Below are 26,202 nucleotides of genomic sequence, written 5' to 3'. Positions count from 1 at the left end.
CACGGCAAGCGATTTGTTTCCTTTTTTGAAAACTGGGACAACAGACTGGGATAGAAGGTCTTCTGGTATATATTCAGCATCCAGTGAGTTCTGCCACAGATTGGCTAGAGGGGGTGCAAGTTGGTTTTGACACATCTTCAAGACACAAGCAGGGAACCTATCGGGACCTACTGCTGAATTATGCTTCATTTCCTTTATTGCTGCTAAGACATCAGGTGCGCCAAATGTTATGTCCGATAAAGTGTATTGGGGAGTAACATCACTGATACAGCCCAGATCAGTCATATCAGGATTGCTGAAAACAGAGCAATATTGTTTCTGCAATATCTCTCCCATGGTTTTGGCATTGTCTTGAAGAGTACCATTTTCATCAATCAGAGGGCCAACAGTAGAACCAGTGACTGTGTTTTTTTGCAAATGAAAAGAACACTTTGGGATTGAGTTTGATCTTCTCAATGGCCCAGGCCTCTTCAGCTCTTCGCTGACTATTGATGATAGACATCATGTTGTTTTGGAGTTTATGTTTTTTAATCTCTAGCGACGAGATGGCAGTCAGGTTGGTGTGTTGCTGTTGACAGTATTTCAGTATGTTGATCTTTTTGTTGATTCTTTTAATTTTCCTTATGAGAGATTTTCTATTTCTAGGGTTTCGACACTTAGATTTGTTTGCAGATCTTAATGGGGTGTGTCTTGCACATATGTTCGTGATGGTGTCTACAAGTGACTGCCAGGACTTTTTGATGTTAGTGGGTGTGTATGTGTGCGTGAAGGACCAATCGACTTGTGCAAGATCATTATTGATCGCTTCCCAGTTTGCATTGTGGAAATCCATAGTGTCAAATGGATGAACAGGAGGGATGACATTTGTTTTGCATTTTGGCCAGTGAAATCTCAGATCACAGAGAACCATGTCATGGTCGGAGAGTAGGGTTTTCTCCACTGCAATATTGTGGATAGTATCAGTGTGATTGCTGAAAATTAAGTCTAAGACGTTTTTGTGACATCTCGTTGGTTCGAGTACCAGTTGGGACAAGAAGAAGTCATTCATGAAGTCAAGAAGCGATTCCACTGCCTCCCTGTCAGGGGTTGAGAGAGAAGAACCTGGCGGCAGACTGTTTGTAGACCAGTCAACCCCGGGAAGGTTGAAGTCTCTCATCATTAAAATGTTGTCAGGTTGACACTGCTGAATGAAACACTTTATGCTGTTGAGGCATTCCTTGAAGCATGGTAGGGGCGTTTGGGGTGGTCTGTAGAGCCCAACTACTGTTAAGTTGTTGGTTTGACTGAATACAGCGACTGCTTCGCAGTATCCATTGGAAAATATGTTCATGGCTTCTGTTGAGAATGAATCATGGACATAAATGGCAGTCCCACCCTTTCTTCTGCCAGCACGATCAGCATGAATGGTTTTGAAATGTTTAACTTTCACCTCGGCTTCCAAGTGGAGGTCACTAAGATGGGTTTCAGTGAGGACGAAGAAAGGGATTTGGTTTGGATGGGCCTCGACCCAGTCCTCCAGGAATCTTATCTTCCATTTTTGTGTATTGGTGGAAGGCCCTTGAAACCCAGGCTGTTGCAGAAGCTGGTCCTGAAGCGTGATGGCATTGCTGGGATCTTTGGCACTATGCAGTGTCGTCCCGTTCTAGCATTGGTGTAGCTTACAATGCCAAAATTTGGCACAATTCCTTCCAGGATCTTCAAGACATATATCACTGCATACCTCTCCCGTCTTCTCTCCAGGGAGTAGAGTCTTAGCTGTTTCAACCTTTCCCAGTAGCTGAGCTGTTGCAAAGAGACGATCTTCTTCGTGAATCTTCTCTGGATTGCTTCAAGGTCCGCTGTTAATTTTACATTGGTGGGTGAGCAGTAATCCAGGCGACTGAGGACGAATGTCCGCCAGAGGACCATCATGGTTTCCTTATCTCTGGTTCTGAATGTTCTTAGGATCCACCCAGCCAGTCGTCTGCACTTTGTCGCCATCCTGGTAATGTGCACTTGGAAAGAAGTATCATCACTCATGTCGATACCCAGGTCCCTCACAGACTTAGGCTCTGGGATGAAATTCCCTGTGGACCGGTGTATCCTGTAAGTTTAATATTCAGTTTTGGATGCTAGTAGCGCAGGGCCTGGAATTTTTCAGCATTAAACTGCATATTATTATCCTCAGCCCATCTGTAGATTGAGTCCAACTCCTGCTGCAGGTGTGTAACATCGCTGGGGTTCTGTATTTTCTGCGAGACTTTCGTATCGTCTGCATAGCTGGCCAGAGTGGCTATCCGGGCATTTGAGGGCATATCTGAGAGGGCCACTATAAAAAGCAGTGGTCCCAAGACAGTGCCCTGTGGAACACCGCTCACTATTTGTGTGTTCATAGAGGTGGCTCCATTAACCACTACTGCCTGACTCCTATCTTTCAGGAAGTCATGCAACCACACTCCAAGTTTTCCAGCTATGCCGAGGTCACGTAGTTTGTGGCATATCATACCATGATCCACCTTGTCAAGAGCTTTTGCAAAATCAAGGTTGATTACGTCCACATTTGATTTGTTGAGTAACTGCCTCAACACCCAGTCATAATGCTGTAAGAGCTGGGTCAGGCAGCTCCTACCTGGTCAAAAACCATGCTGGGTATTACTCAGCAAGTTATTTTCCTCAAGGAATGCGATTAGTTTCTTTCTGATTATCCGTTCCATGACTTTGCTGATGTGTGAAGTCAGAGAGATAGGCCTATAGTTTTTGGCATCTGCTCTACTTCCCCCTTTATGTATTGGGCATATTATTCCCTCCTTCAGCTACAATATATATATACATATAGAATATATATACATATACATGCATATACATATACATATATATATACATATGCATACATAAATATATACATATACAATATATATATACATATACATACATATATATATACATATACAATATATATATATACATATATATGCATGTAATTCATTAAGACATACTCAAGAATAGTCACAGAAACTTGAAAGCATGTGGTTGTGGGCGTGATAGTGTGCGCACGTGCGCGTGTGTATGTGTGTACCAACTTTGTCAACCAATTTCACAGAAGTATGGTTTCAGATATACTCGTATGTACAAAATATAGTAAATTTTTCAATTATAACATTTATACAATCCTCGTCTGCCTCTTTGCGACATAGGTCACGTTTCCACTACGACCTAAAACGGTTACACTCGAACAGTTATCGTCCGGTAAATACTATTTGAATGGAAATTTTGTTTTCACTATAAAACGCATATTGCTAGGTTTGTACCAACCCCTTGAGACCCGACTACACTCTGTGGCAGAGCTACATAACTTAGGCATAGTCAGTGGCGGATCTACAATATTGCGGTCCTGAAACTTAAAATGTTATGGGGGGGGCCTCTTTAAAACCAGCAACAACAGGGTAACATCCAACAAGGGCCAAAAATTGTTTGTGCCCTTGCAAGGTACTCCAGCTTGTGGCCCTGATAGCCCAAATGGTGGAGTTCTGACATGGAGTCTTTAAAAAAGAGTCTGAAAGTGAGCCCTCTTTCCATCAGAAACGAAGTGTGGGTAATTACCGATATGTTTGTCGATGTGGTTGTTCCATGGCATATCACTACAAATATTTTCCAGGTTATGTCTTATACTTTTAGAGTTTTGGGGGTTGAAAATTATGGAAGCGTTATATACATGTACGATGCATCATTAAGATACATATGAAAATTACAAAATACTCTTTTTTCTGGGGGGGGTTTAAAATTTTTTAGCAAAAGTTTTGTCATATGACAGCTTCCTTGCAATATCATTTTCTAGAGACAATATGCATAAGGAATTTAATTGCTCTTCAGCCGTGGTAGACCGAAATTTATTCTTAACAAAAGAAAGCTTTGAGGAACTTATTTCTGCTTCACAGCTCGTAATAGGCATTGTCAAATACAGCTTAAGTGCAGTGGTAATATTAGGGGACACTTCGATTAATTGTTGCTGATAAATAGGCTGAAGAACCTCTGTGCATTGCATTTTAGATGGTGTGTTTTTTTCTGCGTTCCAGGATTTCCAAAGGTGTAAATACTCTTTGAACTGATAACACTCATTAATTAATTTGTGGTCAATATCGTCTTTGTAATGCGATATTATAAGTTTGATACTGTTTTCATCAAATTCTGAATTGTTCATCAGTTCTGACAGAAACTTGAACCTATTCACAATCTGCTCATATGGGTCCATCCTCTTGGATTATCAAGCAGTCATATCCTAAATTTTTCAGCCCCTTTCAAAGAAACTCTATCACTTATTCCATCTGCAAATTTCTTTGTAACAATGTGGTTAGAAACCTCAGAATAATTTCGGGTGATGTATTCACAATAAACCTTTTGGTACTGATTCATAGCGTGCAATCCTGTCAACTGAATTTTCTCGCAGTTCTTTAACAAATGAAAGCAAAGATGCAAGCAGAAAGTAACCTTCAAATATATCAGAACCAGGGGTTTGAAGTTTCTTACTTGTTTTGTTAAAGCATTCTATAACTCCCTCCCAAGCGACTATTAAAACAGCATATTCGAATTTTACCAACTTGTGGTATAAATTCTTTGCATCTTGCTCACATTCAGGCTTCTCTTTGGAGTCTTCAAACACATGTTTGAGAGTTTGTAAAATATCCCTATATCCATTTTTAATTGCCTGGACTGCTTCATAGTGCGCAGACCATCAAGTTACACTTAAGCTCTTTAGTAAAAGAGCTAGATTGCCCTGTGTGTTCAAAATTCTCCATCTTCGAGAAGATTCAAGAAAACATTCAGCTGCTGCAAGATGCCAAAATAGTCAACAACTTCAAGTACCGTAGACACTGCCTTTTACCAAACAAAGTTGGGTGAATGGCTTGCACATGGTACATGGTCTGCACACCTGTTAATGGTTACAAGAAGTGCTTGCAGCCCTTTCTCTGAGCCCTTCATGTTGGAAGCATAATCGTATAACTGACCACGGATATTTTCAAGTGAATGCTTACGCTCCCCTAGAAATTGTTATTTTATTGAACAAGGTCGTAGATGAATGTTTTTCTATTGGCAAAAATGCTAAAAATCTCACAGGGTTTTCCATCATAACAGTACCGAACCACAATTACCAACTGGTCAACATGTGTCACGTCAGGTGTAGAGTCAACAATAATTGAATAGTATTTGATGTCTCGGTTGTTGATCTCATTCAGCACTTCATCTTTCACATGTTTTCCCATGATTTCTACCAATTCTTCAGACACAGATTTGGATAGGTAAGTAATGTTTACTTTTTCATTTTTACAGTTCTCTAAATTTTCATGTAAAAATGGGTCAAATTCCGCAATTAGGTTAATGGCCCCCATGAAATTTTCATTGTTTGGGGAACCCCACCTTTCTTCATGACCTCTAAATGCTAAATCTCTTCCACTTAAAACTTTATAACTGCTACAACTCTGTTCAGTACTTCAAAATAGTACATGTTTTATTTTTCAACTGTTCCTCAAATTGCTGATCCACAGTGGTTTTATTTGACTTTCGTGTTAGCCAACTCAACATCGCCCTGTTATGTTCCATGCTGCCTTCATTATTTTCTAGAGTTCTGAGTATATTCATCCAAACAGAAAACCCACCCGTTGTAAGTGGTATTTGGCATTTAGAAAAGAAATTGCTCTCTGGGTAAACTAACCAGGATCTCATTACAGTCTGATCCTTTTTCAATCTTTTTTTTTTTCAAAGTACTTGTTTGAGAAACTTCGATTTTGTTGTTTGTAAACCTTGTTGGATTCAGTAAATGCATTATCTGGATTTTTATTTTGAAAAAAAAACTGAAGTCTTGCATTAAACAGTTTTGTATGAAATCATTATCAATTGTTACGGGCCAGCTCGCCATGTCACTGTATTCTTCGAAATCACTAAATTCGCTTCCTGTTTCCTGTTTCTGCTCTCTCTTTTCTCGGAGTTCTTGACCACCGTGATCATCATCTGCATCAAAAGGGTCAACAGTAGGTTGATTATTTCTAAACAGAGCATCCATGGCTTGTGCCCTATCATTAACTTCACTGGTGCTTGCATGGCTGGTTTCAGTTGCAAGTGATGACAAACTTTTACCTAACATCGTAAAATAGTTTGATTGGCATTTAGAAATTTCGTTAGATTGCTTTTCCTTGAGTTGGCGTTTCTGGTATCTGCTTAAGTACTTTCTTGGAGACATTGCAATTCCTTTTGGAGCCTAGAACTCTGTGAAAAACAAATTTTGGTAATATTTTCATTAGCCACAGCGAGACAGAGATCGATCAAGATAAGGGTCCACAGCTTAATATATAGTCATAAATGAAGAATTGCTCATTTCGTATAAGGCGATATTGGAACAATTTTTCAAGTAGAAAAATGCTTTGTTGCTGAACAAGTTGTAAGTCCAAAATTAGGAGGCAAACCCTTTCATTGGTCATTAAATAATGGTGAGAAAATAAGAATTCTTATCTCTACCGTGTTGATGTAATAGTAGACATATTTGACAATGGGTGGGGGCAGAACTGAAGTTTCCAAAATAATTCAAGTAAAACGAATTATCTGAAAGTCGTTTGTACTTTTATTTTTTATGCTACACCACACCGGCAGAAACATCAGGTGAACAACTCGTGGCTAGACACTACATGTTTAGACTCTGCTTAGGAGTATGATATGACGACCACTAAGACTGGAAAAATGCAAAAACATAAAAAATCTGACAGAATGAAAAATTAAGTTGCTTCAGAGGGGCTCCTCCGGGATTAGGGGCCCTGAAGCTTAAGCTTCATTAGTTTTATGGTAGATCCGCCACTGGGCACAGAAATATGTGAGTCGACCTGCACAGCAGACGATGAGGCGGCTAGCCTCACTTTGATACACAAGCCTTGCTTTGATACACTAGCCTCGTTCTGAGCCCCACTGTAGAAACGGTCTCAGTTCCTTCCAGGCTTTGGTCAAAGACACATGTCTTCTCTGCAGCTCCACGCGCAATCTCCCATGTGCGACTCACATGTCTATTCACCTCGACACAAGATATATGGTTTGTAATCGAAGATAATTTATCAGACTCATATTCTCAAAATGACTGTTCTCATTACACACAAGCACACATACTGTAATACAAATATCATATGTTACTTCTTTCAGTGCAAAAGCAAAAATCAAAACTTTCTTTGTAAGTAAATACACACGTTTTTGTATTATACTACATGCTTCCACCACAAAAGGTGAACACAGAATAAACAATATATTGATACACAAAAATGTCTTATGGTGATTCATACTAACTGGGGTTTTTTTCCATTTAATAGCATGCACTTGAACGGCCAACGACAGCCGCTATAACTCTAACTGAAAAAAACATAGAATACCTCATAAGTAATACAAACGACCTAAATTCAGTGGTGGCTTTAATGAAGATGTTATGCATTAATTTAATGTGTTAAACGTATCTTTATTAATGTATATCGAATTGTGGCTGTGTGGTAAGTAGCTTGCTTACCAACCACATGGTTCCGGGTTCAGTCCCACTGCGTGGCATCTTCAGCAAGTGTCTTCTGCTATAGCCCCGGGCCGACCAATGCCTTGTGAGTGGATTTAGTAGACGGAAACTGAAAGAAGCCTGTCGTATATATATATATATATATATATATATATATATAATATACATGTGTGTGTGTGTGTGTGTGTGTGTGTGTGTGTGTGTGTGTTTGTCTGTCTGTGTTTGTCCCCCTAGCATTGCTTGACAACCGATGCTGGTGTGGTTACGTCCCCGTCACTTAGCGGTTCGGCAAAAGAGACCGATAGAATAAGTACTGGGCTTACAAAAAGAATAAGTCCCGGGTCGATTTGCTCGACTAAAGGCGGTGCTCCAGCATGGCCGCAGTCAAATGACTGAAACAAGTAAAAGAGTAAAAGAGTATATACAAGATTTACACAGATATAAGAGTTAGACCTTGTAATCAGCCCGCGGACCTTTTTTGTGGGAGGAGGGAGAATTTTTGCCCGCCGCACTAAAAAGTTTCCTCATCCCTGCTCCAAAACACTAGAGCAGTAATATATATTCTTAGGAAATTTAAAAAGTTATGACTGGTCATAGATTGACCGTTGGTTTCACACCTATAAAGCGCTTAACAGTCAGTATAGGCGATTCCTGAGACTCTGATGGCTAAAGGCGGCATCAGCCATTTGAGTCTCACGAGTCACCTATATTGCCTGCAAAGCGCTTTATAGATCCGAAACCAAGGGTCAATCTATGACCGGTCATAACTTTTAACTTCCTGAAAAATAATATAGGCACAGGAGTAGCCGTGTGGTAAGTAGCTTGCTCACCAACCACATGGTTCCGGGTTCAGTCCCACTGCGTGGCACCTTGGACAAGTGTCTTCTACTATAGCCTCGGGCCGACCAAAGCCTTGTGAGTGGATTTGGTAGACGGAAACTGAAAGAAGCCCGTCGTATATATGTATATATATATATATATATATTATATATATATATATATATATATATATATATATATATATGTATATATATGCGTGTGTGTGTTTGTGTGAGTGTCTTTGTCCCCCTAGCATTGCTTGACAACCGATGCTGGTGTGTTTATGTCCCCGTTACTTAGCGGTTCGGCAAAAGAGACCGATAGAATAAGTACTGGGCTTACAAAAAAAAGAATAAGTCCTGGGGTCGAGTTGCTCGATTAAAGGCGGTGCTCCAGCATGGCCGCAGTCAAATGACTGAAACAAGTAAAAGAGTAAAAGAGTAATCCCTCGCCACATCGCGGTTCACCTATCGCGGTTTATTATTTAAGCTTACGTCGATTCCTCCATGCGCGTGTGTGTGTATAAAGGTGCATAGCTAAGTGGTTAGGGTGTTGGGCTCGCGATCGTAAGGTCATGAGTTCGATTACACGGCGGCGCGTTGTGTCCTTGAGCAAGATACTTTATTTCACGTTACTCTACTCCACTCACCGGCCAAAAATGAGTTGTATCTTTTGTGTCTCGCAGACCTCAGGTTAGCTCAAGGCTATGGTAGAAGCCACTTTCCCGAGGGGCCATGCAGTGGAAATGAATCCGAAACCATGAAACAAACCACTCCGACACATCTGTATCTCTGCCGGGCCTCTAAAATACCTTCAGCAAATAGTCAGGGTAGACAGTAGGTATTAAATAAAGTAAATTATTGAAAGAACAAGAAGCTTTCTCCAACAATACATAGCAAATACCTCTGACAAATTTCAACATCCGGTTCCGGCCCAGCCACTAGCTACAGACAACAACATCCGGTTCCGGCCCAGCCCCTAGATACAGAAAACAACAACCGAGTGAAACAACAGCGTCTGGTTTACGGATCGCAGATATGAATCTTTTACCTATTATCTTTTCCTCGTTTCAGCCATTAGACTGCGGCCATGCGGGAGCACCGTCTTGATTTTACTCGAATAAATCGAGCCCAGCACTTATTTATATAAGCCTGGTACTTACTCAAATGGTCTCTTTTGCTGATCTGCTATTTTACGGGGACATAAATAAACCAATACCGGTTATCAAGCGGTGGTAGTGGACTAACAAAAAAACCCCGCCACACATCCTACGCATATGTCTTCAGCAAATGGCAAATATTCAGGGCAGACAGTAGGTATTAAATGAAGTAAAGTATCGAAAAACAAAAAGCTACCGTTGACAAATTTCAACTTCCGGTTATTGCCCAGCCACTAGATGCAAAAAACAACATCCGGTTCCGGCCCAGCCACTAGATACAGAAAACAACATCCGGTTCCGGCTCAGCCACTAGATACAGAAAACAACAACCGAGTGAAACAACAGCGTCTAGTTTCCGGATCGCAGACATACGACGGTTTCTCTTGCTACACCTCGCAGTTTGTTCGTTTTATTTCCGTACATTTACACTGTCGAAGAAGTTTCTGTTCAGGTGTTGTTTAACCATTTTTAATCACATTCTACATTTCTTTACAAGACAGATTAGAAAAATTCTCGAGAGATTTACTGTCTAAATTTGAAAAATGGTTAACTTCTGCAATAAAATACGACTCTAAAAGTTACTTAACCACCAAAGGCAAATGATTTGATTGGCAAATAGAAACAATGTCTGAAGTATTGAAAAAAAACGAAAGTATTGAATCGTAAAAGTATTCAGACATGTCAAGGTTTTATGCCTGATCAAAACCTAGGTTTGTGAGTATCACGAAGGTTAGAGATGAGAGCGATGACTTCCCTTGCTTATTCTATACGGTGACAAACTGTGTGTCAATAGCCGGATGGAAACATGTTTCCTGCGACTAAGCAATAGTAACATCGTCCTTGTATAGGACTGCCACATTCTGTTGGCAAATAAACTTTTACCACACACATATACACTTCTCACTTTATAGTGAAAGGCAGCAAAAATTCTGCATTTGTGTTACTATATTTGATGCTTGTTGGAATTACAGCGTTTGACTTTGTCACGCGAATGTGTGTATACACGTATATATATGTATGTATGGGCGGGTCTTCGTGCATATATATGTGACATTATAGATAGATAGATAGATAGATAAATAGATAGATAGATACATACATACATACATATATGTTTATATATATATATATATATATATATATATATATATATGGGATTTAGCGCGCCAGAGCTGAAACATTTGAAAATAACCCCCAATGTAATCGGTAGAACTGTACACACATCTAATTTTATGAGGACAACCCGTATATAGTTCTACAAATTATATTGAATTAGAACGATCGTACTGAAGTGTCCACGGACGATGTTACGTAAATAAAGTCGTTAATGACGAAACCGGTCTACGATTAATTCTTTATTTTGTATATTTTCATCTGTCTTACCCGCTTATGTTCTGGTGTTTGCTGTGGTTAGATCGTAGATGATTTTCTTCTAGCATATCGGATGTCCACTTAATGGTCATTCCTTCATATATATATATATATTATATATATATATATATATATATATATATATATATATAGTGTAGTTTTTCAGGCACAAGGGTTTATGTCTAAGAATACATAGGCAGTAACATTCTATCTCGACAATGCGTCGTAATTTAGTCACCAAAAAAAAAAGCAGGAAACACACAGAATTAAAATTTTCGTAGTGTGTGTGTGTGCATGCACGCGCATGTGTGTATGCGTGTGTAACTGTTTCCCATTGATCACCAGCACTGTGTGAATACATTTCATAAATTTTCTTTCATTCACAATTTCAGTCTAGAAAACCTGAGGTTATACAACAGGCGAAGATCTTGCATGGTTGGTATAGAAAATTTGCCTCATTGATTTATTTTGCTTCCTTACTCAGCCGAAACCCAAACCTTATAATCTTATTACGATCTATTGTTTTCTACAGTAAAGTCACGGGAGATCGAGTCACCATTGACTTATAGGTTTATATTTTACTAGCAGTATCACCCGGCGTTGCTCGGGTTTGTTTCGACCCTTTAGAATTGGAATTTTTGAAAAGTAAAAATTTTGCATTATGTAGCTTGTTATTCTCTTGAAGTGAACATTTTTCTGGTTGAAATACACCGAAAAATGGCGACACAGCAGTCAAAAAATCGTAAAAAATAGGGATTTTCATAGAAAAAAAGCACCTTTTTGATGTAAATAATTTTTGGTGTTAACATGGTCCGATTTGAATGTTTTCTTCTACAGAAGGAAGAGCAAGCCTTCTTCTATCATACTCTCAATTTTGGTCAACTTGCGCCACAGGGTCTCGGAGGAGATAGTGTTAGTTGAAAGCTGCCATACCTGCCATGCACAGACAACTTCAGCTTTATAAAGAGAGAGATTATGACTGACCAGAAGCTAAACATCTTGTGCCATCATTCCAAAATCAACCACGAAGTAACCAACCCTGGCTCCATTTCTACCATGGCCTTCAAACCATTTCCTACTCCAAAACAGTTCCTATCCTCGTCAATCTCTACCAATATTTATCCCAGACTATGAAAACATGTCTGTGTGTCTTTCTCTTCATCAACTACAGCTTTTATCGCCTTAACTTCTGACATCTCTGCCCCATATTCTATTGTAGGCGCTTTACCGCCCTCCCCCTTGACAGCGGGTAAAGAAGCTGGCTATACAGAGATAGAGGCCGTTACACAACATTAAGGTTCAGACACATGACCTCATCTCTTCCTCTTTCTGCACTGGGACCTCGAACTGTAAAGATGTGATCTAGCCCCTTTCAACACCCACCAGCAAGCAGATAGGAGCATAGCACAGAAGACCATGGTCTTTACACACCAACCATTCTATTTCTCATTCCATTGTGTATATACGTTTGGCCAAAATAAATAGGCGCAGGAGTGGCTGTGTGGTAAGTAGCTTGCTTACCAACCACATGGTTCCGGGTTCAGTCCCACTGCGTGGCACATTGGACAAGTGCCTTCTACTGTAGCTTCGGACCGACCAAAGCCTTGTGAGCGGATTTGGTAGAGGGAAACTGAAAGAAGCCCGTCGTATATATGTCTATATGTAAGCGTGTGTATATGTCGTGTATGTTTGTCCCCCCAACATCGCTTGACAACCGATGGTGGTGTGTTTACGTCCCCGTAGCCTAGCGGTTCGGCAAAAGGAACCGATAGAATAAGTACTAGGCTTATAAAGAATAAGTCCTGGGGTCGATTTGCTCGACTAAAAGCGGTGCTCCAGCATGGCCACAGTCACATAACTGAAACAAGTAAAAGAGTAAGTTACAACCTCGCTTGTATATGTTTTTCATCCGGGCTTACTACCAGCGAAATTACAGCCTTCTGAGAGTCATATTAGGTGGCACATAACGACCTGCACCATCTAAACTATCAACTCCATTGTACCCCCAGTGATCCCTAATGTCTCCCACACGCTTTCCTTTGTCCCTTAATCACCTAATTTCCTTCTGTCTTCACGGTTTCCTCTTCCACTTCTCCGATCCATCAGATGATGAGATTTATCTCGGCAACACTAAATATTTGTAAGTCATTTCCAGCTTGCTTATTTTAAGGATGGAAGCTTTGAATTCTTCAATCACTGGAACCCATACTCTTTTTACTCTTTTACTTGTTTCAGTCATTTGACTGCGGCCATGCTGGAGCACCGCCTTTAGTCGAGAAAATCGACACCGGGACTTATTCTTTGTAAGCCCAGTACTTATTCTATCGGTCTCTTTTGCCGAACCGCTAAGTGACGGGGACGTAAACACACCAGCATCGGTTGTCAAGCAATGCTAGAGGGACAAACACAGACACACAAACATATACATACACATACATACATATACATACATATATACGACAGGGTTCTTTCAGTTTCCGTCTACCAAATCCACTCACAAGGCATTGGTCGGCCCGGGGCTATAGCAGAAGACACTTGCCCAAGATGCCACGCAGTGGGACTGAACCCAGAACCATGTGGTTGGTAGGCAAGCTACTTACCACACAGCCACTCCTGCGCCTAGCATATTTTTTCTTCCAATTTCAATCCTGAAAGCTAACAAAACACTCGTTAGTTATACAGTGCTACCGCCACAAGATGGCCGAAACCGTTTGGAAGTTAAATGGTTTATCTATGGACACGGTGCATTGCTAATCACTGGATATGAATTTTTGACTTTCTGGTTTCGTTTTGTATTTGTTCAGAAAGCTTCTGTTCTCTCCTAATTAAACTTTGTCTCTGGTTATATTTTGGAGTAAATTAGGAGGCGAGCTGGCAGAAACGTTAGCACGCCGGGCGAAATGCTTCGCAGTATTTCGTCCGCCGCTGCATTCTGAGTTCAAATTCCGCCGAAGACAACTTTGCCTTTCATCCTTTCGGGGTCGATAAATTAAGAACCAGTTACGCACTGAGGTCGATGTAATCCACTTAATTCGTTTGTCTGTCCTTGTTTGTCCTCTCTGTGTTTAGCCCCTTGTGGGTAGTAAAGAAATAGGTATTTTGGAGTAAATTAAAAACAAAATGTGCACCACGGAAGGTCGTCATCGTCCCAAGATCCCTTCCTGGAACGTTCCTTCCCCGAACTGCATCCCTCAACACCTGAATTCACATTCGACACATAAATTCGATCTCTTTGAACTAAATGATAACATCGCCAAATTATAATCGATTCTACCAACACATTTTCACAAGGAAACTAAATTTCTTTCGTTCTTGGTCAGACGACAGAACTTAATGAAACACTAACAATGGAAATCAATTAATTGTACAACACTAACGCCACCTATAAAAACAATGAATCTCTGTTATTAGTGTTAGATGTAATAACGGCGATTTAGTGAAGATGCATGGCTATGAATTTTGAATAATACATATTCTTGCTTGTGTTAAACTAACGACCAAATTAACCTTCTTATCGCGTACAGAGATAATTAATGCAAAATAATGGAATAACTATATTTCTTGTAATTTCTAAAACTACTTCCAGCTCAAAAGGTTTTGTGGAATGAGTTCACACAAGTGTCAACATTGTGAATTTATATTTCCGTTTTGAATGGAATTAAAAGTTGTATTCATATACCTAACGTTAATATTCTCTTCAAGACGTTGGCAACGACTACGACGCTATCGACGGCGACGACGACGAAGACGATGATGATGATGATGATGATGATGATGATGATGATGATGATGATGATGATGATGGTGATGGTGATGATGATGATGATGACGATGATGATGATGATGATGAAACAGTTTGTTTCATACGAAAGTTAGAGGAATCAGATCCGATCTCAATTGACAGCTAATTCACTGTCATTTCTCTCAAATCTCTGTCCAACATTTGGTGCCATAAACATGCATCTTCCTGGACTAACAACGCCATTATGAGATCTCTGCACTAATTCCCTCTAAACCGGTGGTACTCAATCGGAGTCCGTATGGCCCTTACTTTTCATCCTTTAGAAGGAACAGTTGTTTGTTCCTTCTCGAGCCACGCCTGGCTCATAAGGGCCGGTTTCCCAGTTTCCTTAGCGTATAGGTTCCCTACCTATAATCGACTTAATCCGTTTGTCTGTCCTTCTTTGTCCTCTCAGTGTTTAGCCCCTTGTTGGTAGTAAAGAAACAGGTATTTCGTCTGCCGCTACGTTCTGAGTTCAAATTCCACCGAGGTCAAATTTGCCTTTCATCCTTTCGGGGTCGATTAAATAAGTACCAGTTACGCACTGGGGTCGATGTAATCGACTTAATCAGTTTGTCTGTCCTTGTTTGTCCCCTCTATGTTTAGCCCCTTGTGGGCAATAAAGAAACATGTATTTCGTCTGCCGCTACGTTCTGAGTTCAAATTTCACCGAGGTCAACTTTGCCTTTCATCCTTTCGGGGTCGATTAAATAAGTACCAGTTACGCACTGAGGTTCGATGTAATCGACTTAATCCGTTTGTCTGTCCTTGTTTGTTCCCTCTATGTTTAGCCCCTTGTGGGCAATAAAGAAACAGGTATTCTGTCTTCTAACACGACATCTATTTTTAAAGGAGAATAAATATTACCCTTTGCTATTAATGCAGCTTCTATTAATTAATTCGTTTAATGTTTCTGTTCTTGGTGTGTCGTTAGCAGACCACAACATTTAGTCAGTAATTTACATATAGGAAGACTTTTGTGCCAAACCTAAATAAAGTTCTCTGATAATGTTAAAGAGATGTCTGGGAGTTTGGGAAAGAGGAGAAATAAACAAGATAGGGTCGCTTTCAACTTCACGTATTTCAGGGAGAAAATCTGAAGTAGAGAAAAATAGAAACAAAACGATTGATTGGTGCAGCTCTTTGAGATTGCTAGGTTAATGGAGTAGGTCTTATGGAATTGCGAGGTTAATGGAGAACCTCTTACGAGATGTTGCCATACAATGGAAACCGTCATTTAACAGAAAGAAGAAGAATCTCGAAGAAAAATTTTATCAAGGTAAAAAATAAAATATAAAATTGGTGTCTGGATGAGATAAAAATTAAAATGTCTTTTTATGATTGACAAGCATGTTGTTCTTTTATGTTTGTTTGTTTTTTTTTTTATTTTGTCAATGTCACACCTCTTTAATAATCTCAACAGATAATGGTTATATTGGAGCCAAATATATATGAGTCATTTATAATTTATAAATCCATGACATATAACTCTTATAAGATGGTATTCAATTTCGTTCAGAAATTCTTCTTCACAAAACACAGAAAATACAAAGCCATTGTTTCTTAAATTGAAGTTTTCAAGTGGAGCAGCAAGAATCTCGTTGAGACTCTTGAGACACTGTCTGGCGTTAAACAAGTGAATAAGAACTTGTAGTCATAGAGAATGGCTGAAGAATATGGAGATGGAGAGTTTTTCCGTTTTAGAAAAATTCTCATCAGCCACCACAAACTGAAAACGTGAAATAACCAGTTGGATGTAATATTGAACTAGCAACCAGGCAGACGTGATTTCAGACCCTCTGCATAATTTTTATAGGGTTTCCAGGCAGTAAAGTCCATTAGGAATTCCTCACAATGTACATTATAAACATAATAAAACCATTGTGTCATACATTTAATGCAGGGATTATCTCAATTTATTTTATGTTATAAAGTGGATGAGAGAATATTTTCACCTTAGTGGGATTATGTTAATCTGAGACCATCATCATCATCATTTAACGTCCGTTTTCCATGCTAGCATGGGTTGGACGATTCGACCAGGGTCTGGAAGCCGTGGAGGCTGCTCCAGGCTCCAGTCTGATTTGGCAGTGTTTCTACAGCTGGATGCCCTTCCTAACGCCAACCACTCCGTGAGTGTAGTGGGGTGTTTTTTTACGTGCCACCGGCACAGGGGCCAGATCAGACTGGCAGACGGCCACGATCGGTTGGTGCTTTTACGTGTCACCGACACGGACATGGTCATGATGATGATTTCTAAAACCCAAACCAACTGAAGTCTTGTACAACGAAATATCTTTTCTAGAAATAACAAAATGTTTTCGTCTGATTCCAATTCACAACCAAGAAATCATTTAATCCAAGAACAACCATGGCAGATGTAACAAACCCCAGAGTTATAAAAGAAGTTGAGATAGTTATAAACAAACTCCATTCTGACTGGTGAACTCCTTCATATCACAAGTATGTCTTTTATGATACACTCTGGCCATTGCTGCCCTTACATAAAGCACAAGGTTACCTTTCCGATGTCTTGCACTTGTAACACATCAAATCACAAATGATTTCTATTTCAATCCTCAAACTTTATTTCAATAATGATATTGGTAAGGCATGAACATCGTGAAATCTCGTTTCTTCTCCCTTAAAGATATGAGACCAAATGACAAGGGTTATTCAGTTTTAACTGAAAAGTTTAATAATTTCTTATTGATTCAGTACAAAACTCTATATTTATGAGAAAGATAAATGGTATGTGGTGACATACATGCCTTTCCCAAAAGGCATTGGTGACGTCAGTGAAGAGAAATGGCTCTCACCAAGAGTGAAGCCACACTGATCTCAGTTTGCTGGGAATTTGCTTTTCAGTTCACAACACTTACCACAAATATGGATTAATAATTCTAACCAAAGGCCCCCACCCCATGTGTAGAAGGGTAGGTAAAGTTGACTGAATTAACTCCAGGATTGTGTTTCATATTTATTTCATTGATCTCAGGGGGTGAGGTGTCGCCCATAATCCTGCAGCCATAGAGTGGGCCGGCTCTCCTCAATGTGCTGCTCTGAACATCATCAGAAGGGGCTTCAGTGCAGCCGGCTTACCATTACAATTGGAGTTGGCAGGTCTTGACCACATGGATGGGTAAGTACCCCAATGGAATATTCTCGACCAGTGACAGGACATGATCGGTGGCAGGACAGGACCAGTAGCAGGGTACACTGATAGCAGGACACAACTGATGGCAGGACACGATCGGTGGCAGGACATGACCAGTGGCAGGACTTGACTGATGGCAGGGCACTGCTGGTGGTAGGACACGACCGGTGGCAGGAGAAACCTGAGGTGTTTTGGGACCCTACACTGCTGATTTCCTCGCCAAAATCAAGACGACAGTGGTCCATCTGAGAAATGAGCCCTACCAGAAGGGAGGACCATTGCAGTAAGTGTCCCTGGATAATTTCTGGAGCAATGCCTTTGCAATTATGGCTGCAAGATGTGGCTAAACACACCATTTGGACTGGGGTATCCAACCCATTACCCTTTCCCACTATCTTTTGGTACTTAATTCCCCCTTTTTTTCTTCATTTCTTTGAAGTAATTCTGGGTTTTGGGTTTTCCTTTTTTCAATAATTTAATCTTTTATATTTGTAATTTTTGTCATTCTTTTCTTCTTTTTCCTTTTAATTTATTTTTTTCCTGCTTTTGTTGTTTTTCAATCATTTTCTCAGTTGAAAGATCAAGTCTGTCCCAAAATTATTTTTCAGCATTCAGCCACAGATTGATAACTTTTTGTTTCACTGAAGAAAAAGTGAACTGATATTATTCATTCGATTAATTTTATATATATATATATATAACTGAATTAATGGCAAATAAAGTTCTGTCTACTTTTAAAAAAGGGACAAAACTGTATTTTGTCACACATTCAATCCAGTATCACCACCACCACTCAGATTTTGGTACCCACCGAAGACATGCGTAAGCTCGCAAGGAATGAAGCCAGTATGCTCTGCTGGATGTGTAACGTCAGTGTGAATACTCGACAGAGTGTAAGTACCTTGAGAAAAAAGTTGGACCGAAGAAGCATCAGATGTGGTGTGCAAGAGAGACGACTGTGCTGGTGTGGTCATGTGGCGAGAATGGATGAGGATAGCTGTGTGTTAAAGTGCCACACCCTAGCGGTTAAGGGAACCTGTAGATGAGGTGCTGAAGCACGACCTTCGAACATTAGGCCTCACCGAGGCAATGACTAGTGACTGAAACCTTTGGAAATATGCTGTGCATGAGAAGACCCGGCAGGTCAAGTGAGACCATAACCTGTAGCCTTTACCTGGGATGTAGCCAGTTCACTTATGCGTGCCTTTCCTTCATTGGACACTAAACTCTGCTTGCGAAGACCTGTTGAGGCAAGTGAAATCAAAATCGAAATCGAGATCAAATTCGATGACTGGCATCCGTGCTAGTGGAGCACTAAGAGCACCATCCGAGCGTGATCGTTGCCAGAGTAGCTGGCGTTAAAGCGGACGTTTTTTATGTGTGTGTGTGTGTGTAATTCAAAATATAAACAATTATAAACCATACAAATAAATTCTTATTTTTCAAAATGAAACAAAACTAACAGAAAGATGGAAAATAATATTTTTGTATATCTTTTGCGTCTTGGGTGAGTCATTATGCCAATAATAACACACACACTGGTTCAATATCACTACTTTATTGTTAGTCAGTTGATTAAATATCTAACCAAATAAATTAATCAATTGCTTGTTTAACATGTTGGTTAAACAGTCAATTAATTATTTGTTTGTTAATCAAAGTTTTTTGTTGCTCTTCACAACCTTTTCAGTGACTCATTGACTTCCCTACTCACCCCAAGATCTGCTTTTTAAAAAAAATTAGCAACAACACCAGTGACAGAAACTAAACTCTTCTGCTCTTATTTAACCAGGTAAATGTGCAACCATCTTCAGAAGAAAAGAGTTCACCAATGTTCTTAGAGTAATAAAATAATCTAATTTAAATGCATAAAATTTGGCTTCTCTATAAAACACCTGCAATTTTAAATGATTACAATATCTTTGACTGAAAATTATCAATAACAAAACAAACTGAAGGAAAATGTTTCAACTTCTCTGTCTGAAAAATAAATACAATTCTTTTGTCTCAACTAAAATCATTTTAATTTAATCAGCAATAATTTAGTTACGTCTAATATTCCTGAAGGATGTCTGTTCCATTGGCTTTCACCAACAATAATTGTATTCCACTGAGTTAGCACCATATGATGGTGGTACTCTTCTGGGAGACAGACAGACAAGCAAGGACAGGGAAAGAGAGAGAGAGACAGGGAGAGAGAGAGAGAGAGAGAGAGAGAGAGAGACAGGGAGAGAGAGAGACAGACAGACAGACAGACAGAGACACAGAGAGAGACAGACAGACAGACAGACAGACAGAGACAGACAGACAGAGACAGACAAACAGACAGACAGACAGACAGAGACAGACAGACAGACAGACAGACAGACAGACAGACAGACAGACAGTCAGAGACAGACAGACAGAGAGAGACAGACAGACAAAGAGACAGACAGAGAGAGAGAGACAGGCAGACAGACAGAGAGAGACAGACAGACAGAGAGACAGACAGACAGACAGAGAGACAGACAGAGAGAGACAGACAGACAGACAGACAGACAGAGAGAGACAGACAGACAGACAGACAGACAGAGACAGACAGACAGACAGACAGAGACAGACAGGCAGAGAGAGATACAGAGAGAGAAACAGAGAGATAGACAGAGACAGAGAGAGACAAACAGGCAGAGATAGAGACAGATACAGAGACAGACAGACACAGATTGACAAGCAGACAGACAGGCAGGCAGACCAGGACAGAGAGAGTGAGATGACACAGTTTTAAAGCTTCAAATCCTGGACCAGCAATTTCACTTCCTCCTTATGTGGAGGTGCATGGCTTAGTGGTTAGGGTGTCAGCATCATGATCGTAAGATTGTGGTTTCGATTCCTGGACCGGACGACACGTTGTGTTCTTGAGCAAACCACTTCATTTCATGTTGCTCCGGTCCACTCTGCTGGCAAAAATGAGTAACGCTGCGATGGACTGGCGTCCCATCCAGCTAGGGACACATACGCCATAGAAACTGGGAAACTGGGCCCATGAGCCTGGCTAGGCTTTAAAAGAGCGCATTATTGTGGAGGTGCGTGGCTTAGTGGTTAGGGTGTCAGGATCATGATTGTAAGATTGTGGTTTCGATTCCTGGACCGGGCGACGCGTTGTGTTCTTGAGCAAAACACTTCATTTCATGTTGCTCCAGTCCACTCAGCTGGCAAAAATGAGTAATTTTGTGACGACCAGCGTCCTGTCCAGGTGAGGAAGATGTATGTGCCAGAGAAACAGGGGAACCAGACTTATGCTCTTTATGAAGCAATGTGGACTAACCTTATCTAAAAATGAAAAAAAAAACTGAATAAATCCTTAACAACCATTAATCAATGAGTTAGGGGTTCAAATCCATGACGTGCTGGTGGCACATGAAACATTCGAGTGAGGTCATTGCCAGTGTCACCAGACTAGCTCCTGTGCAGGTGGCACATAAAAAGCACCATTTTGGGTTGGCCATTGCCAGTGCCACCTGACTGGCCCCGTGCTGGTGGCACGTAAAAGCACCCACTACACTCTCAGAGTGGTTGGCGTTAGGAAGGCATCCAGTTGTAGAAACTCTGCCAGATAAGATTGGAGTCTGGGTCGCCAGACCTCAGTCAAATCGTCCAACCCATGCTAGCATGGAAAGCGGACATTAAATGATGATGATGATGATGATGACAAACCTTTGACTTTTGGGGACATGTCCCTTTCTTCTACATTTATGTTTGATCACCTGTCCATTGCATGTACAGATCTGTCTTTTTAAAAGATCATTAAAGTTAATTACATACACACACACACATACACTAAACTCAAACAGCTCACTCTGTTACCCTCAAAACACAGGATAAATCTTGTTTGCTCCTTGGGTCTGTGAATAAAAAAATAAAAGGAGTCCACCAGGATAATTTACTTCAGGTAACCAAACAATGAGGAGGCCCTATGGTAGAAATATCAACTAGATCTCCCTCAAAGCACACCCTACTCATGGAAACAATACATTGATTAATGTACTCCTAGGTATATTTTGAAAAACCTTTGATTGTATTTCTCTTCATCAAGGTTGACTGGAATTAAATAACAACTCTCACTACATTGGACGAAGTCTTTGAAGGTAACTGAACCAGCCTCAGCAAGGTCGTCGTCGTCGTCGTCGTCATCGTCATCATCATCATCATCATCATCATCATCATCATTTAACGTCCGTTTTCCATGCTGGCATGTGTTGGATGGTTTGACTGAGGTCAGGAAAGCCAGTGGCTGCACCGGGCTCCAATCTGATCTGGATGCCCTTCAGCTGGATGCCTTTCCTAATGCCAACCACTCTGAAAGTGTAGTGGGCGTTTTTATGCGCCTCCAGCACAGGAGCCTATCAGAGGGTAATAGCATCAGAGCCATACAAATTGACTTGCTCCAGAAATTTCCAAATGGTTCTCTTATAACCCAGGGGGTCACAATTTATCTACCTGTCCGCCTGTTTCTGGAAATAGATTAAGCCAAACATCCAAACATCACCTGAGAGCACACTAGGCACATACTACATCCCCTCTCTTTGCTCACCTCCTCCACCACCTCTCAGAACCACTTCTATTTATCCTTATCTTCCTTGGCCACAATTTCCACCAATCACCCCTTTTCTGTGCATTTAGCCCTTGCTCTCTCCCCTCTGCTATAATCCATCCTTTACACCTCTCTTATCTTTCCTGTTTCTTTATTGCCCACAAGGGGCATACACACAGAGGGGACAAACAAGGACAGACAAATGGATTAAGTCGATTACATCGACCCCCAGTGCATAACTGGTACTTAATTTATCAACCCCGAAAAGATGAAAGGCAAAGTCGACCTGGGCAGAATTTGAACTCAGAACGTAGCGGCAGACGAAATACCTATTTCTATTTCTTTACTTCCCACAAGGGGCTAAACACAGAGGAGACAAACAAAGGCAGACAAACGGATTAAGTCGATTATATCAACCCCAGTGCGTAACTGGTACTTATTTATCGACCCCGGAAGGATGAAAGGCAAAGTCGACCTCAGCAGAATTTGAACTCAGAACGTAACGGCAGACGAAATACCGTTAAGCATTTCGCCCGGCGTGCTAACATTTCTGCCAGCTCACCTCTCTTATCTTTCCATCACCCTCTATGTCCTTGCATATCTATCACAGCCCCACTAAACCACTCCTATATCTCACACCATCACTTGCTACAGTCACCTCTAGCCCATCTCTTCTAACACTTGTATAAAACTCCCCTTCTATACCACCCTGCCCACTCACACAGTCTAGTCCACTATGTCACTTCACCTCTGTTCACCCCCAATTGTACCTTGGGTGTACAGCTGGGGGTGAATAAAGCCAAAGATGTCCCAACACATCTCCACCTCCATCTCTCTGTCTATCTAGCTAGCTAGCTGTTTATCAGTCTATCCATCTATTTATTTATCTATCTATCCATTTATCTATACATCTACACTCTCGGAGTGGTTGGCGTTAGGAAGGGCAGCCAGCTGTAGAAACTCTGCCAGCTCAGATTGGAGCCTGGTGCAGTCATCTAGTTCGCCAGTCCTCAGTCAAATCGTTCAACCCATGCTAGCATAGAAAACAGACGTTAAATGATGATGATGATGATGATGATGATCTATCAATCTATCGACCTATCTATCTATCTATCTATCCATCTCTCTATCTATCTACCTATCTATCTATCTATCTATCTACCTATCTATCAATCTATCCATCTCTCTATCTATCTATCTATCTATCTATCTATCTATCTATCTATCCATCTCTCTATCTATCTACCTATCTATCTATCTATCTATCTATCTATCTATCCATCTATCAATTTATCTATCTATTTATCTATTTATCTATCTGTCTGCCTGAAGAAAGACCCAAACAAGGGGGACATAATAGATAACTTCAGGCCCATCACTCTGCTCAATACAGACTTGAAGATTTTGGCCAAAGTGTTAGCCAAAAGGTTGGTGCTTGTCATCAAGAAACTGGTCGACAAGGCACAAACGTGCACCATGCCGGGCTGGAGTATCCATGACAACCTCTATCTGATGCGCTACATCATAGACAGGGTACAAAGCCGCCTCCCTCAAAACTACTCCCTACTCCCAGTCAAGGGGTCTTTGTCTTACAAGTTACTTGGTGACCCTCCACCAGTGCTGGTGCCATGAAAAAAGGCACCCAGTACATTCTGTAAATTGGTTGGTGTCAAGAAAGATATCCACTCATACAAGCCATACTGAATCAGACAAAGGAGCTCGGGACAGCCCCTTGGCTTACCAGCTCCTGTCAAACTGTCCAACCCCTGCCAGCATGGAAAACAGACATTAAGTGATGATGATGATAATCCAAAGGTTTTTCTGATGTTTTTCCAATGATTGTGACTCCTCTCTATTGAAGCTTTGCCATTTCACTGCAGAGAAGGAACCGAGTTTGAAACGGAACTTGTCCACATCCTTTGAAACTTCTGACACCAGAACCTCAATTACAAAACCCCTTCACCAACAACAGGGAACCTGGTGATGTGTCGTGCAATATAAAAACCACTGCAATAGTATTATTAGTTAGTTTGTATTCAATATTTAGTAACCAAATTGTCTCATCTTATACTCGTTTCTGTCATCAGACAGCTGCCATGCTGGAGCACCACCTAGAAGAATCCTAGTTGAACAACTTTTTTTTTTAAAGCCTGCTGATGGTGGTGATGATGGTTGTGGTGATGGATCTCTGTCATTTCACAATGTGGATCCAAAGGATTAAGTCGATTACATTGACTCCAGTGCGTAACTGGTTCTTATTTAATCAACCCCGAAAGGATGAAAGGCAAAGTCAACCTCGGCGGAATTTGAACTCAGAACGTAGAGGCAGACAAAATACTGCTGAGCATTTCACCTAGCATGCAAATGATTCTGCTGGCAAAGATGAATTGTACCAGGGATTCAAAAGGTCCAGCCTTGTCATATTCAGTGTCATGGTGAATCTCTCCCAGAAAACTATGTTAGGGGTATGCACCAGGGACATGCCGCCTGGGTAGGCAAGGTAGGCAGTGCCTACCTTGAATAAAATAGATCGATAGCAACATTTTCTTTTTATGGCAAAATATGCACCAAATTCAATAAAATTTTGAAGGTTATTCTGATTACAATGCATAAAATACAAAATATTTTAATTTTTGTAGATTAGCCAGGCATAATTCACCCCTGCTTTTCAATCTCACTATTTAAGCTATGCATAGAACTGCTGTAGTACACATGCTGTGTACACTCCTACAACACTGTTTTCTTTACATGTTATAAAGGCAGAAGTAAATCTGTCTTCAACTCAGTTGCACATCTGGGTTTTGCTTATTTTTTGTGTTTTACTACATAAACGTCACCAACTGCCTACCCTAAGTAATTACTGATGGCACGTGCCTGGTGCACGTGTCTGTGGAGTGTCCAGCCATTTGCATGTTAATTTCAAGAGCAGGCTGCCCCATTGATCAGATCAACTAGAACACTCATTCTCATAACCGGTGGAGCACCAGTTTTCATGAAGGTGAGTGGCTTAATGGTTAAGAGTATTCAGCTCACGATCGTTAAGTCATCAGTTCAATTCTCAGTGGTGCACTGTGTCCTTGAGCAAGGCACTTTATCTCACCTTGCTCCAGTTCACTCAGCTGGCAAAAACGAGTAGTACCAGTAATTCAAAGGGCTAGCCTTGTCTCATCCTGTGTCACACTGAATCTCCCTGAGAACTTTGTTAAGAGTACATGTGTCTGTGGAGTACTCAGCCACTTGAAGGTAATTTCACGAGCAGGTTGTTCCGTACATCGGATCAATGGAAACACTCATCATCGTTACTGACAAAGTGCCAGGTTTTAAAGTTTTTCATAATTAAAATGTCTTTCATTAGTAACTCTTAATGAAACAGAAAACCTGTTCAGGAATGAGGAGTCGGAATGGAAATATAAAGAAACAAAAAATTCATTTGTACTGCAAGGAATCCATTATTTCTCAAATCTATCTCAATTAATTTGGCTCCCATTCAACACAGCATTCACAGAGAGCTTGGTAGCCTGGAACAACATCTGAGGCACATCATCAAGTGCTAAACAAATAAACAACAACATTAACAACAACAAACACACAATTAAATATATCGATATTTCGAGTGGAATCAGTTTGCTAAGGTTTTTCTTCTTTGTTACAAAATTCTCATTGAATACATTGAAATATTGGATGGAGTTGTATGATAATAGCTCAAAGACATTGCGAAAAAATTGTGAAAAAGAAACTGGAGTGGCTGTGTGGTAAGTAGCTTGCTTACCAACCACATGGTTCCGGGTTCAGTCCCACTGCGTGGCATCTTGGGCAAGTGTCTTCTGCTATAGCC

At 40.6% G+C, this 26,202-nt stretch overlaps 1 long non-coding RNA gene across 1 annotated transcript in view; it reads left to right on the top strand.

Annotated features, from left to right (window-relative positions):
* Positions 1–7,216, top strand: part of LOC118762705 — a 22,183-nt gene extending 14,967 nt beyond the window's left edge. Inside the window, exon 3 of the long non-coding RNA XR_004998458.1 lies at positions 6,934–7,216. This is a non-coding gene — a long non-coding RNA (uncharacterized LOC118762705). The remainder of the gene's footprint in view (positions 1–6,933) is intronic.
* The last annotated feature ends 18,986 nt before the right edge of the window (positions 7,217–26,202 follow it).

This window comes from Octopus sinensis, linkage group LG3 (genome assembly GCF_006345805.1).
Source record: "Octopus sinensis linkage group LG3, ASM634580v1, whole genome shotgun sequence".
In the NCBI taxonomy this organism is placed as follows: domain Eukaryota; kingdom Metazoa; phylum Mollusca; class Cephalopoda; order Octopoda; family Octopodidae; genus Octopus; species Octopus sinensis.
Note: the sequence above shows the minus strand (reverse complement) of the source record. Positions and strands in the feature narration are given on the sequence as shown.